The sequence below is a fragment of the Toxotes jaculatrix genome, chromosome 22 (genome assembly GCF_017976425.1).
Source record: "Toxotes jaculatrix isolate fToxJac2 chromosome 22, fToxJac2.pri, whole genome shotgun sequence".
NCBI lineage: Eukaryota > Metazoa > Chordata > Actinopteri > Toxotidae > Toxotes > Toxotes jaculatrix.
The window spans coordinates 12,917,716-12,930,611 of NC_054415.1; the positions used below are offsets into that span (position 1 = coordinate 12,917,716).

Sequence of the window (12,896 nt, forward strand, 5' to 3'; positions counted from 1 at the left end):
GACTAGTAGTCCTCCAGGAGGGTGCAAATGTACTCCCAACAGGAAAAGGAAAAATCATAAAAGACTACCTAATATAATGTATCACAGGCATAATCAAATATGTATTTGGGGCTACTTATCCCTGGTTTCCCTGTGAAAGTAAATTATATATGTTATAAAAGTTAAAGGAATAGTTTGGCATTTTGACATATTCCCTTTACTGCAACAGTGAGATAAAGGATTGATGCCACTTGCCAGGAGGTGATTATCTTAGCTTAGCATAAAGAGTGAGAGCAGGAGAAACAACTGGTCCGGCTCTCTCCATATTGTACAAATGTTAGGACTAATTTTTTCCTGCTTTTCTTTATTTGGCACACATTTCTGCTCCCAATTTGTGAACCTAAAGTGACTAAACAAACTTTCCTGACTTTTGCAGTCCTTTTTTTTTGCTTTTTGCTAACACACACCAGCAAGCAAGTATTCACACTTTCAGTCCACTTCTCTACCAGAGCTGTCATGTGCCTGAGTGACTCCCAATGGGCCTGAGTGGTCCACTTGAGTCCAGGCTGGTATCTGTGTCCTCATGTCTTATTGAGCTGCTGCTTATGGGAAAGAGACAATGGGAAAAGAGCATTGCCATTGAACTGGGAAAAAACACACATCCATCTTGGACAGGCCTGTTTTCTGCTCATAATTAGCCACGACAAGTAATGGAAAGAAAACCAATTATGTCAGCCAGAGTGTCTCTGCCACGTTTCATTACGCTTCTAAAGAACTCAAGTCCAGCCTTTGAGCTTAGGGCAGCGTTTGATGATGACTGAGAATCTGCTGCTCAAAGCTTTCATTTGTCTTTCACACATGTGGAGGAGCCATTGAAAGCTTCACCCTAGTCTATTTTCTTTACTTCACAATGCTACATAAAAAACAAAGGATTTTTTTTCTTTATTTATTTTGTCTTACAAGATTTTTGGCTGCTGCAAAGCGTACAACTGTTACACCAGAGACTGGGGTTCAAACCCATAGCTGATAGCCCATAGCTGTTTAGGTTTAGGCAACAAAAGCTCGTTGACTAAGATTAGGGAAAGGTAGTGGTTTTTGTTAAATGTAATTCTGATGTTGTGGTTTTGGTAAATGTGTGTATGCTGTTGCTGTGAAGTTGTATATAAATGTAATTTCTTGGAGACAGGGTTGTCTTCACTCACCTAATGTGTTTTCAAAGGCAAAGGAAGAGTGTGTCATTCAACTTTTAATTATTCTCTGAATGTGCTGAAAGCAGAACAGCAGCAGATAATTTGTCGTGCTGTTCAGAAAGCAGACTGACACACGCATTTCTCCTGTGGGCGCATTTACTTCTCTTGTTCAGCACTGAATTTCCCACTGAGGTTATTTCGTGCTGTTTCTGCAACAGTGGCCTGGATTCCAGGTAGACAGAACAACCAATGGGGTGTGAAGTCCTTTCCTCATTAGAGGTAACTGTATCTCCTGCTTTTCACTGCCACTGGAAAGAAATGTACACATGGATGAAAGGGGCCTTTGTTAATGTGCGTCTATATGGTTATTGTGGCCCAGATTCACTAAAGGTTTGCAGAGGGACTAATGTGCACTGTATCACTAAGCTGACCAGATCATAAAGGCAGGCACTGACTGTGTACAGTGAAAGGAAAGCTGATAACAGTGCTGGTAAGGGAGAAAATTAAGGGTTACATTGATTAGAATGGAGACTTTTAATACAAGGATGCTCTTGCTGCTTATGAAATCAGATTTATAAGAGGAAGAATGTATTTCTTCTTTGTTGCAGTCTCACTTTAAAATCGTTTAAGTTGTTTAAGTTTTCTTCCATGTTGCTTTCTGGTCCTATAGTTTGACAGACTTCTCATGTTTACTGTTGAAATAGTATGGAGCAAAAACAGTATCAGCAAGGGAGCTGAAGGGAGACACTTTGACAAGTACACTGTACAGACAGGTCCCCTGTGGCACTAACATCACACACGAGGAATAGATTTCAGCGCCTGACAATTGACAGAAAAATACATTGTAAAATAACATAACTCCTGCCTTCAGTTTTTGTTATCACCAGTGGACACATCAGAGGAATGATGACGTCCCATCTTTATCACACAAACCCCAACTTTTGTACACTGATGGAGTGAAAATCGGGTTTGAGGATTGATTGCTTTTTTTGTTTATTCCCCAATGTCGTTCCAACATGGCAGTGTTTTCTTCCTCACGTACAGTGTACTTCTGACAGCTGCTTGACAAATTCCCTGCCACGTTAAGTGCGACCATATAACATCTTGTATCTGGCATGCTGACAAAATCAATACCCTGTCGCCTTCTAGAGCTGGGCTATTGTGTTTCTCTCATGCTCAAGATACAAACTGGTTTTCCACAACTTGATATTTCCCAACAAATACTGCAGCTGAAGTCTGAATAGAAAAAAAATAATGATCTGATTTAATCAGATTTATCAACCAGCCTAGACTTCACAGCGCTTCTCTGAGTGGATGGATGGAGCAGTGCCAAGTTTTCAGATTTACGTCAAACACATCATCCACGGGAGGTGTTTGCCAAAAGCTGCTTTTGTCTAAAGTGACCTAATCACATTAGCAGCAAAATGTTGGACTAATTGCAAACAAAGAAAGAGCAATTAGCGGCGCCCATGACCCTGTTCTGAGCCGACACAGTGTTACTCATTGAACAGTCTCTATTGATTCCCCACGGCCATCAGACGGACACCCGTGGCTCTTTGGTCACTTCAGCCACAATAACATCTCTTTACTGGCTCGCAAGTAGAGCTCTCCCTGTGCTGTGCAGCTGCAGTCAAGTCCTGTACCTATTGTGTTCACGTCACATCAGGTCATGTCATACAGGCCAGTTGTGCTCATAATACTGGAGGGGAAGTGGTTAGACTGGGGCAAGACTCAGTGACTAAAGATTTGGTTTAATGAAGACCTGAATCAAATTTTTGACATCCGTTTTACTGAGTAAAAAAAAAAAATGCCATAGAAAGTGTAATTTTTGTGAAAGCAGCATTTTAAAATTGATGGTTATGTTTAAATTTAATGTATATCCATATTGTGTTGATATAAATTTAAATACTAATAGTAGGAACTCTGTAGTTACTGCCCTCTGCCTTTGCAGGGTAGCACTGATGAAAAATGTTCCGCGTTTATTGATGTGTTCATTTATAGATGAGTACATTTGATGCTTGACCCATATTTGGACTGTATATTGACTGAATGCTGTTAGTAACCTCATGAATATCATCTATATTAAGCACATGGAAGTTCAGAAATATTAAGAAGCAGCAATGTTAAATAATTAATCAGCGGCATAAGCTCCTCCAGTAGGACGTCAAGAAAAATCCACTTAGCTGTACATAGATTTCAGTCTTGTACCTGATTTAGACTGATTATGGTGCTTAGTTGTGCTGATGGGTGTTATAAGACCTGTTGTAAATTTGCTCCTCTGTTGGCAGCCAGTGCTGTTTTTCTCATGTTTTACATGAATAGAGGAAAGGTGAATCATTAACCAGACGAGCAGTTTCTGGGGTTTTATTGCATTTCTGTCAGAAGAAATGCAGACGGTTGCTTCCCCGCTGCTCTGTTGGCAGGCGAGAAGCTACAGTTTACAAACGAATGTGGCCCCAAATGCCTGTAAAAGACTAAAGCGCTGAAATACAACAAGTAGAGGAATCATCCACCCTTAAATTTATGCCATGAGCACGCAGTACATCTTATCCCACAGTTGACAGTTTTGTTCCAGTTATGTCAGGTAGTTTGAGATGGTAAGACTCATTACCAGCTTAAATGATTATGAAATTACAATTTTTGTTGCAGGCCCCCATCTCTAATCAATATCTTCACCACTTATTACCAGTTGTTGAGAAAAGGGTGATAGACTGCACTGCTTTGTGCAGTGGTTATTGATTTATGATTTCCCGCAGATCCTCTCAGCAGTTAAATGGAAACAGAGAAAATGAGGACATGTTAGCCAGGCTGCTTTGCAGAGCCAGTTTTGCGAGAGCCCATGCATTAATTCTGCTCAGCATCTGTTGAGCTTCAGCATTTATACAAGGACTGAATCACTTCCACTGAGGAACAGTTAAAGAGTCAGCATGATGTGAGCCAAAGGACAGACACAGGAGAAAGGTGTTTGCAGAATGCAGAGGCTAACAAGGATGAAAACAGGGTCCTGTTTGTTGCTTCCAGAGTTCACACACATTTATTTAACTTCTTTATTAATGGGACAGATGCAGAGTCTTAAAGTACTGTGATAAATCTGCTGGAACACTGGCAGAAGAACAGGCGTTCTCCTTTTCTTTCGTTAGTTCTTGGATATTTTGTTAGTTCTTGAACTTGATGGAAATACATTTTTTGTCATTTCTGATTTATACAAGCTATTAGATTAAATAGCATAGGATTGTTTTTTCACACACACATACCGTGAAGTGACAGTCCTGATGCTAGAAGCAGACAAACTAGTTACAAAAGCACCAAAACCACTTCCTGAACAGGAGGTCAGGTCGCTGTTCCCAGTCTCTGAGCTTTCCCAGAGTTCCTTTCACCACCAGTCTCTCCCTGGGGCACGTCTGCCTCCCAGACTACTAACAGCATATCTCTCTAGAACTGCTGGATAGACAAAAAAATTACATTTTCCGTAAAGAAATGTATGTATGTCTGTGGAACAGGGGCTATTGTGAGTCCCCACTGTGCCAGGGGAAATATTCAATTTCTATCCACTGCCAAATAGAAATGAGATCAAGTCAGACTTCTCATCATCTCAGTCCCTTTCCAGATCAGATTACAGATCGCCAATCAGGCTCCATTCATATTTATTCTAGGATTTAACCAATACTATAAGGAGGGATGTGAGAACTCTAAAGTGAGCAAAGTAACAATAACACAGAAGGCAACAGTAAACATGTCATCTCCCACGATGGATGGCGTCACTATCTGGGCCTATCGGGAACAAATATTTTACTTTGTGTGAGCTTGGTTTCAGGGGAATTCAACATTTGAACTGTGGTTTTGAATGAGATGCAGCAGACAAAGCACAAATCAAAGTACTGTCACTAGGGCTGCTTAAGCACTGGGGCTCTACACTGCAGTATAAGAACAATGAGAACTGTGTTCTACAGGTGTCGTCAACTGTTGAGGATGCTGACTTTTTGTCTGGGGCTTTTAGTACAGTATCAATGGAAAGCTTGACAGGGATAGCAACATTAACCCAAGGGGAAAAGGCATTCACACTGATCAGAAAATAACAGATGTGAGTAACACGTATCCTTGAGGAGCAGTTGCTACTCCCAAAATATGAAACTAATAACACTTCAGGAAATCTCATCAGCTCTCTTGTTCTCCAAACCAGATTACAGCCGGCCAATTAACAGCACACGACTCATCACTTTTCTTCTCCAGGCCTGTCAACTCATTACTGACTCAGGTTTGCAGATTCCTGGTTATTATACACCATTTAAATTAATGAGATGTGGGGCATGATCAGCGCAACTGCTCTTCTGAGAATAATAGACTAGCTTTCCGTTTTCCTCCATGCTTAATTAGTGATTAGCTCTGGGATTATTAATAATTAGTCCTATTTTTGTAAACAATAGGTAAATTACATGTTTTAAACAAAAAACCCTTTAGTGCTGAGAGGTTTTGTGTGAATCTCTCTTAATTCCCCATTAAAAAAATTCCGCCTGATAGTCCAACTCATCCAAAATACAAAATGAATTACCACTTGAAATGTAGTATGATGTCAACATACTAGATAAGCAAATTGCTTTTTAAAGCTCCAGAGAATCATAAATCATCCAGTGTTGCCCAGGAGAACACCAGCAGTGAAAATTAATACATCTCTCTTAATATCAGTGCATGCAGTCTCTAGTCTGACGCTGGCAGACAGCCTGTCGTTTAAATTTGTTGTGTCGTAAACACACTCCCTGCACTACAAGACTGCATTTTGGCATCTAGATTGGTTTTGCCACCTCAAGCCAAGTTCTCATAATAAATCAAACTGCAATTAAACCATCAGGCATTGCAGTGTTTTCCTCTCCTGAGCTATTAAATCGTTTACTCTATAAATCTCTAACGCAGAGGGATTTCCTGCGATTATGAGAGTAATTAGACGTGCTGGTAATGTTGCTAAGACTGAGAAAGATAATCTTTTGCTTTGTGTTGACAGATTGGTAGACGATTAACAAAGCTCTGTCATAGGAATTCAAATTGACTTCTAAAAAAACAATGTGTCATTCATTCTGGTGAACCCACAGAAAAATTATCACTTGGCTTTGCAGTTTTCTTCAGCTTTCGGTTTGAGCCTCTTTCAGCTCACTGTTGTGGTCTACTGCCAACGTTTCTGTTTTTTGTTCAGTCTTACTACTCTCATCAAAACCAATTAATGCATATTAAATAAAAATAAACCATCTTTATGTCAAAACAAATTAGTTTTCAGCTTTTGAGATTTCATGCTATTTTAATTAGATGAGTCCAGAACTATGAGTTCTCGTGTTTATTCGCCAACAACATGGGGGTCTACCGAGATTTGACTCAACTAATGGAATTATTTCTGTCTCCGGATCAGGTCCATCTCAGGGAGATGACTATTTGACCACGGTGGACAGGCACAGTAATGTAAACAGCTGGTGGGAAAAAAATATTTCTCACTACTGTTAGTTTTTGCTTTGCTGATTCACTCACTTCAAACTCAGAGTTGTTTGTGCACCCTGTGAGAAGCAGCAGTCATACAGTGGTGGGCTTCAATTTTTCAATAGACCTTTAGTTGAATACACTTTGCCTTTGCACTATGAAAATGGATGCCCCTTTGTTTGAACACAACAAGTCACAGTATATATCAAGTTCACTTTGAATGACAGTAAAGGTCACATAAACTCCCCTCTGCTCCACTTTGGATGAGCTCTATGAGCACACAATGGCAGAGAGAGGCAGTCATTCTCCTCAGGGCCCCACGGCTCTGTAAAATGGGACACCAGAGAGGCTTTGGTTTCACATCTCTGAAGACGCAAAAGGACAGAATCTCGCAGCTATGGGGCTAGAACGGGAAGGGCGTGAGGATTCTCACACCGCATTCATCCCTTTAATTTAATCTCTAACAATAGCACGACAACGCTATTCATCAAGAGCCATGTGTGAGGCAGATGTGGGCTGAGGTGCTGTGGCCACCACACCTTAGAGGGCGATCTCCACTGTGATTACAGGCACAAAGGTAAAGACCTGTGTGCAAGGAGCGGCTGTTTTCACCATGAAGACTGACAACCTGGGTATTATAGCTTTCATACACTAGCCTTGTCCACACTGCAGCTACAGTAAGCACTTTCCATGTAATGATGTGTTTCCATTTGTGCTCCACGCACAAATGGAAACACATCATTACATGGAAATTTTGTCAGTCATGTTTCTAGTGTTCAGATAGGCAAAATATTTTCAAATACTCGATTAGTAAATCAAAATTCTTTGTTGGGCTTTGACTTTTCTACAGTATCTAGTAGTCATCATTAATGTGGACTGTTGGTGAGAAATGAATGGGAAACAGTGTTTTTTTTCATATCAGAGAGACACATTTTGTGACTCATCCATTCACCCCAGCATCTTCCCATAATACCATTTCTTTTAAATAATTGATGCAAGGCAAGGTTGGCCTTCCTGCTGTGAATATCCACCATGAAGATTTTGATTTCAAGTGTAGCATCAGTTTTCACCCATTTATAACAATGATGGACTCATGTAGGCGGTCAGGGCGTGATAGTAATTGAAAATGGATAACATCGGCCTTCATGCTATCATCCACTACTGTGGTCTCAAGGGCTTTTCACCCAAGGAGGTCCTTGGCCTGATTTGATCCGATTTAAGAAAGCAGAAACTGATCCAAAAAACAGAGATTTAAGATGAGAGGGAACAGTGCCCATGAATATTAAACATCAACCTGTACCTCGGCTGATAGAGCAGCTTCAGAAGCAAAGAAGAAAATACTTAATGGATCCATCATGAAATGTTAAAAGTGCTGCTAATCTCCAGGGTAAGGTTGTTAAAAGCAAGGGAAATATTCAGCGATGACTCACGCCAGTCGAGGACAGCGGCGGCAGTCAGGTTACATGAGTGGAGAACGGACAATATGTGGAGGCTGCAGAGAGTCGGAGGTGTGCTCTAAAAATAATTCGACAGAAGAAGAAAGCATGACCACTCAAGAGACCCACTTTCCTGTGACACAATCATTTCCCTTTATGGATCCGCTGCATCTTTGTGTGTGTCAAGGGAAGGCTGATTAATTCGTTTGCTGATATAGGCAAAGAACATTGGCTACCAGGAACCAGAAAAATATCCTTTCTGGCAAAACCCAGTGTTAGGTCAACCTGTGTGAGTGTGCAGAGCGAAGGAGTGCCTGGTGAACAGAAACACAAGGGGAGGTCTGGACACTGAAGTGGGCAGATGGCTTTTAGAGAGCTCAAACAGATAAGGTGGATGGCAGAGACACCATGTTACTTTCTGAGGACAATGGGAAGCTCTGGGCAGCAGATAATGCGTTCAGTGGAGGAGGAAGGTGGAGGAGGATGGAGAAAGACGAGCAGAGTGCGGGCACGCAGAGGGAATTCCGGTTCTCTGACAGTTTAATGAAGCCTCAGAGCTGTTGAGGCTGCAGTAACAGGAACTAACTGCATCTACCTGCCATCCAAAAAGTGCTGCTCCTTAGTTTTTAGTCGTAAACCAAAGTGGTTAGGATTCTTTCTCAAGAGGGTCATGGATATCTGTACCAAATTTCATTTAATTCATCCCACCTTCTATTATCAGTGAGACAATTGAATTACCTTAAGAAAGAACAGAGAGGTGATACATCGGATTATCTGATACTTGTGAGTTACATTAGCATTCAGATTGTTTTCAGAGTTCTCAGTCATCTCAGTTGCATCAGTCAGGATTTTATCTCTCCCTTTAAAATCTGATCACTGTTTTCTCTGATTAACTTAATTTGATTAATCAGTTTGATTAACGGATCTATTGTTGGAAAATTCAACTCTGTTCCATCACACCTCAAAACAGCACCATCAATCATCCCCCACAGAAATCCTGTTGAATTTCGCAATCATTTTATTCTTCTACACACCTGGCCGTGTTTGTATTGTTTCCAAAGACACTGTGAGCTCTGAACTCTCTACACAGACTGAACAAATAAGCACAACTTAAAAGAATAAAGCCTTACAAGTTCAGTTAAGTCTTATGTAACATGCTCAAGCACATAAAAGTCACTTAATGTTCTGTACAGCAGACACACCCCTCATCTGAACATTCAAATCACTCCAGTTGCTCTGAAAGCCACTTGTAAACCTTTTCAGGTCTCTTATCTAAAAGAGTAAAAATCTACCTCTGACACTGATTAGAGCATTTGTGCCGCAGCTTAATGCATTCAGTGAGTCATACCTTATGGCTGCTCACCGGGTCCGGCATGCAGAATGCAATCAGGGAAGTCAAACAGCCAGCCAGCTTAACAGCTGTTGGCTCTTTCAGCTGTCAAAGGCCAAAGATGTGCCTGGAAACCCGAGCAACAGGATGAGCAACTGTCCCTGTGCCTCTGCATCCTGTTGATTGTTCGACAGTGCAGAGCGAGTTGCTATGCACAGAAAGCCTGATGGATGTCACATCCCATCAACTATTTGATTACTTTCCAGGGCTTTCCTTCCCTCCAGCAGACATCACAGAAAGTTGATTTTGGGAGCAGCGTGATCACTGCAAGAGTGATTTGAGTATAAAACGTAGGCTGTGCCATCTTTCAGCAGGGAGCCTATTTCAGAGTTATTATGATGAGCTCACAATGTAATACTGTCAAAATCATTAAGAGACATGCTGTTACCTACAGCCATGTTAGTTTGCTGTTTTTGAGATGCTTCACTGTTGGAATGAAGCATATTATACAGACATGCTGTCTGTTGTTGACCGTGAGTGGAAAATTATTTTCAAAATTATCAAATTTAGCTTGTGTATCAAGCATGTGACTGAAGTGACCAAAGATGGCAGCAGATAAAGACGTCAATCAGATGAAAACATTAAGATACGTGTGGAGCAGTGAGTAGATTGTAACTTTCTTCATATCAAAGATCATGAAAGAAATGCCGTATTTTGTTTTTTTGTTTTCTATTTTGTATATCTTGTTTAGTTTGATGTTTGCCTGGCACTCTTTAATTACATCATCTTGTTGTGCCTGCAATAATGGCAACCGACAAGAAAATGAGCTTCACCAACTGTTTACCTCAACCAACAAACTTTTGTAAATGTCCTTAAAATTTGATTGCTAGCTGTGCTAAATTTGGTCGGAAACCTAGCTGTTGTTACCATCAGTAAAGTTGAGCCACATGTGATTAGAATGTGTCATTGGTAGTTTTTTGTCTATTTACTTTTCCATTTATAATTTCTATCTAATCCTCACTTTATTTATTGTACACCACTCGATACAGCCTTGGGGATTTGTGTAGGTACAGTCTGGTAGGTGGAGGGGGAAGGGCAGAGTGTATCGGTTGGTTTTAAACAGCAAATTAAAAATATAGCATTTGCAAAAAAGGAAGAATACTCAACCTCACTGTGATGTTACCTCACATTTTGTAGGCTCCTCAGCCAGAAAGTCTTTAGACTCATAATCTAAGTCGTTTTCATATTAATAAATGTCTTGTTCCTTCCTAGCTGCCATGACACATCAGTGATTCATCAACAGGAAAAATTAGCGTGGAGATAAAGTGAAAGTAATGTTTCCCCTGCAGCAAAGCATTAGAGGAGACATGACTAGAACCTTTTAATGTCACAGACAAGGAAAAAAGGCAGATCCAAGTGGTGCTGCTGTCACTTAGTGCTTTCAAGGCGGAGGAATATGATCTTTAATTTTAATTCACCAATATTCAGTACATTTCATCGCAGTAATACTCAACACCTGGTCACTAATCACAGAAAAATACACAGGTTTGAGGATTTTTAGCCTCACTTCTCAGTCCAACACAGTAGCTGTCAGTCTGTCCAGGTTTATGTTTGCTTTTGTGGTTTCGTTTCGCCTGCCTGCCCTCTGAATGACTGTTTACATCATGCTCCAGACCACCATGTCTTTTAGGCTGATTCATGGTCCCTTCCTGGTGTTCAAAGTGGTAAACAGTAGTATTTCTGAGGCAGGCATATGTTGGCTCGCGCCTTTGTTATTGTTCTGTTTTCTGGCTGTCAGACAGTCTGAGGGAAGGCGGGATGTCGTGGAATGTTTCACAAGCCTTCTTTCAAAGCACACTTTTCACTGTATGTGAATGTGTTTGTGTGTCAGTGTTTTCACAGCAATAAACAGCCAGATTGTATTTATATTATTTGATAGAAGTCAGGTAGCAAATAACATTTCCTGTAAACACAAATTAATCGTTATTAGTTTGTATTTTAATAGAATTATAACTGACAAAAGATACTACAAAGAGCTTTATGTTGTTTTTTGTGCTTAAAGCTGAATGAGTAGATTTTCTTGGCCATGTTGGGGAAGCACAACAACCTGTTAACACAACACTGCCATATAATCACAATATGAAGTTGAACATGTTGGCACATTTGGTTGGCTTCTTCACACATCTGGTGGACAATGAGCAGCATTAGCATTCATTTTGAGCTGCGCTTGTGTCCACCTGTTGAATTCAAGTGTTCACTTCTCATATATTTCTGTTTTGGTCTCCAGCAATCTGTTTCTTTAGTTGCTTAATGCTCCACTATGTACACTATGTTTTCTCTTCGCCGACAAAACTACCGAAAAGCTTGCAAGCGAGCACTTTATTTTGCGGTATCAGCTCATTGTCTGTGTGCGCTTGTGTAGTTGTGTGTGTTTAGCAGGGCCCAAGTTGGAGATGCAGTAATTGGACAAATTTATCTTATTTCCTGAACCCCATTTTCCCTCTGCTGAGTCAATAAACCCAAAGGCTTCAAAGTGCCAGAACAGCCACACTCAAACTAATACACTCTGCTCTTTATTAGTGCTGGATTGCTCTGCAGGAGTCCAGGTCTGACCATCACGAATGGCCCGGTTAACCCTCGACGACACCAAGGAACCCAGCAGGTCTGCTGCTACTCATTAGGTGCACATTTTTTCCATCCAGCGAGAGGAACACAACAGCTTCTGGATGTGAGTTATCACGAGTAAAGCTCAAATAAACTGAAGTCCAACTAAAACAAGAACCATTAGCATCACATACACACTAACACACATGCAGCGGTACTGCTGTCCAAAGTAAAGATGGAAACATTGGGGGATAGGGAACATGAATATCCAAGCTGAACCCACTATTCAGAGCGTGAAGCCGTTAACAGAGCTTGATTATAAAGAACATGTAGGATTGTAGTTTCGATTGATGTGGGTTGTTTAGGGCTGATATTGATAGAGTTTCTGTGTTTATATAAAGCCGACTTTGGAAAGCTATTCGGAAAGCAATGTTGGGTGATCAGTCCACCGCTTTTTGTCCAGACTAAACTAACAACTAGTGGATGGATTTGCATGAAATTTAGCTTAGACATTCATGGTCCCAGAGGATGAATGTAAATTACTTTAGATTTCCCTGAATACTCAGTGGATTTTGAATGAATCCTAATGACTCTGTTGATGTCCTGAACTTCAGCTCAGTTTGTATTTATTGCTATTGCTTTATTTAGATGTAAATGTAATGTGAAAATATCTGAACCTCTCCTCCACATGGAGGTCAGAGGTCAACATTCAGCTACATTATAGCACATTGCAGTAATTTATCATCTTGCTCAAAGACACTTGAGATGGGTGGGTAGGCTGGAGGTTAAACTTTGTTTAGTCTCTCTAAATGGTCAAACACTTGGCGTATAACCTCTTTAGCTGAAATGGAAGTTAGTAGGGATTTATTTACTACAAAAGAGGGCTCGCTCCAACAG

General features: G+C 40.6%; 1 protein-coding gene across 1 annotated transcript in view; it reads right to left on the reverse strand.

Annotated features, from left to right (window-relative positions):
* Positions 1–12,896, reverse strand: part of rerg (RAS-like, estrogen-regulated, growth inhibitor) — a 31,138-nt gene that overhangs the window by 9,613 nt on the left and 8,629 nt on the right. The gene's annotated exons all lie outside the window — the stretch shown is intronic.